Below are 3,185 nucleotides of genomic sequence, written 5' to 3' on the forward strand. Positions count from 1 at the left end.
CGCCTCAATAACAAATCAAACAAACTAGAGAGACTTGGCACCTTGCAGAGAGAAGCAAAAGATGACCCCGAGGTCTGGAGTCCAGGAAGTCAGGACAGGGAAAGCATTCACAGAAACGGGAAAAGGGCAGGTGTGGGAGGGAATGTGAGAGGTTCATCAGACCCCACAGCCCCTGGCAGCCCCTCCTGGATCTTTGAAATCCTGTGCGCCCCAGGAGACTCCAGGAGGCCCATCTGAGCTCACCAGAGAAAGGTCTGCCGCCTCTCCTTTCATCACTGGGGACAGAAAGCCTGAATGTGAGGCCTGGACTACGGGGCTCAGACCAGAATATTTCCAGGCTTAAGGGCAGTAATGTGGAGCCCGGGAAGGAATATTGAGAAAAGAGGGCACATTACTTAGCTAAAGGGGTGCTGGGTTCTTATTTTCTACTTTCGAGAAATGTTTGCTATAGTCATTGTAGCCGTCAAAAAACAATGAATAATACCGTGAGCCAAACGTATGTTTCATAATTTTTATGGCTGATCCTACGCACATTTAAATGTGTTTATGACAATTGTAGATTTCAGTTTTGCTCTGGTTAAACCAATGTGGAAGTACACAGGATGGGAGCTGAGAGACAAGCTACCCTGGCCAGCCGTGCTGACCTCAGTGGGGCAAGCTGGGGACAGATGACCTCTGCTGCGTGGGTCCTGCTGGCTCAGGTGTGGAAGGGGCCTCAGGAGAGGAGTCAGGGTCTCTTTCTGATCCCCTCACGGCCACGGAGAAGGGAATTCCTGGGAGGCTGGTTTGGAGAAGCCGCTGAACCTAAGTGAGTGGGAAGTGAAGGTCTGTTCCCACCTGTGCCTGTGTTCCCAACTAGCAGCTGCCCCGTGGCGTACACTCACCAGGAGCCACGTCCCTCCCTACCTGATCTCAATAATTCACTGACAGGAGCCACGCCCCTCCCCACCTGATCTCAATAATTCACTCACCAGGAGCCACGTCCCTCCCCACCTGATCTCAATAATTCACTCACCAGGAGCCACGCCCCTCCCCACCTGATCTCAATTAATTCACTTACCAGAGCCACGTCCCTCCCTACCTGATCTCAATAATTCACTGACAGGAGCCATGTCCCTCCCCACCTGATCTCAATAATTCACTCACCAGGAGCCACGTCCCTCCCCACCTGATCTCAATAATTCACTCACCAGGAGCCACGTCCCTCCCCACCTGATCTCAATAATTCACTCACCAGGAGCCACGTCCCTCCCCACCTGATCTCAATAATTCACTCACCAGGAGCCACGTCCCTCCCCACCTGATCTCAATAATTCACTGACAGGAGCCACGTCCCTTCCCACCTGATCTCAATTAATTCATTCACAGGAGCCGCGTGCCTCCCTACCTGATCTCAATTAATTCACTGACAGGAGCCACGCCCCTCCCCACCTGATCTCAATAATTCACTGACAGGAGCCATGTCCCTCCCCACCTGATCTCAATTAATTCATTCACAGGAGCCGCGTGCCTCCCTACCTGATCTCAATTAATTCACTGACAGGAGCCACGTCCCTGCCCACCTGATCTCAATAATTCACTCACCAGGAGCCACGTCCCTCCCCACGTGATCTCAATTAATTCACTCACAGGACCTAGGTCTCTCCATACTTGGCTTAATTCTTACTATACTTAATTCAATTAATTCTCACTATAGCCCTATCAGACAAGCTCTAGGATACACATGAGGAAATGGAGGCTCAGAAAGACTGAGAAAGTGGCTTGAGGTCACCTAGGTGGTAAGTAGTAGAGCTAGGAGTTGAAGTCAAGTCTGACTCTCAAGCCCATGCTCTTTCCATCGCACTATCTGCTTTTCTTTCTGCCCAAAGCCACAGTATGCCATGATGCAGCCCAGGGCTCTCCTCCAGTACTGGGTTGAGGGCACTGGACAGATCAGGGCTGAAGCCAAGATGTCATCCAGTGTAATGCCCACATGACTTCCGTGAATACCTACCCTGCCTTAACTCTGTTTATCTTTAGGAAACAGGATACCTGAGGTCCGAACTTCTCCCTGGTGATCAAACCAGCTAAGACTGATGGACTCCAAGATGGCAGCTCACTTGACCTTTAACTTCATTATAATCTAATGTCCATGCTAAATGACAGTCCCACTAACACTGTAACAGTCAACAACCACCATGACAATGATTAAAAAACAAAAACAAAAAACAAATAGGAAGTTGGCACTCTGGTTTTGAAAAGTTCTCCACCCAGACCCAGAAAACACATGATTCCTCCCCTTGCTTTTTTCATTTTTGTTTTTGTAGAGACGGGGAGTATCACTATGTTAACCAGGATGGTCTCGAACTCCTGGTCTCGGCAATCCTCTCATCTTGTTCTGGGTTATGGGAGTGAGCCATTGCTCCTGGCCTCTCCTCCCCTTGCTTTTCATGCTCAGCCCCTTCACTAAAGGTGCCCTATATCTGTGACTTCCTGGGTCTCACGAGCAGAAAAGTTGATTTGTGAGCCAAGCTCTCACTTCTCAATTCCATGGCACCAAATAAAGCCTGCACTGCTTGAGGCTCAGTTTGGGTTTTGCATATTGGCTTCATGGCACCAAACAGGGAAAGACCCCATTTTAGGGGAAGTGGCTTTGTCAGTAACAAGGACACAGAAGGAAAGAAGAGAATGGAGGATGACTTAGGGCAGGAGGTCAGCCAACTACGGTCTATGGGCCAAATCTGGCCACTGCCTGTTTTTGTGCAACTCATAGGCTAAGAATGTTTTCTACATTTTTAGATGGTAGGAAAAGAACAAAAGAAGGAATAATGTTTTGTGACACATGAAAAATATACGAGATTCAAATTTCAGTGTCCACAGAGAGCAATCCTGGCTCCTACCCCTACAACAATCATTGCAGTGGAGCTCTGCCCTAGATACAGCCCCTTTCTCCCTTTGGTTCCCTGACTTTGGGGTCTGGAGGCCACAAAGGCAAGGAGCAGGCTGCCATCCACCCCTTCTCAGAGAACCTACAGGGAGCTCACCATGCTCTGCATCCGGTCTAGGTGGCTCCTAGCGGGGCTTGGTGGGTTCTCCTTCCTCAGCACCATCTGCAGCACCACCTTGGTCATCTGAGAAGCTGAGAGAAACACCAGGTGAATGTTCTTGTCCTCATTTCTGCCTCCCACCCCCACTGCTGTTGCTCA

At 49.7% G+C, this 3,185-nt stretch overlaps 1 long non-coding RNA gene across 1 annotated transcript; it reads right to left on the minus strand.

Annotated features, from left to right (window-relative positions):
- Nucleotides 1–497: 497 nt before the first annotated feature.
- Nucleotides 498–3,158, minus strand: LOC105538772. The gene is made up of 2 exons (XR_001005963.1): nt 3,024–3,158; nt 498–804 (listed from the first exon to the last, which is right to left on the minus strand). It is a non-coding gene; the product is annotated as an uncharacterized LOC105538772 (long non-coding RNA).
- Nucleotides 3,159–3,185: the final 27 nt, after the last annotated feature.

This window comes from Mandrillus leucophaeus, unplaced genomic scaffold, assembly GCF_000951045.1.
Source record: "Mandrillus leucophaeus isolate KB7577 unplaced genomic scaffold, Mleu.le_1.0 Scaffold199, whole genome shotgun sequence".
NCBI classification, from domain to species: domain Eukaryota; kingdom Metazoa; phylum Chordata; class Mammalia; order Primates; family Cercopithecidae; genus Mandrillus; species Mandrillus leucophaeus.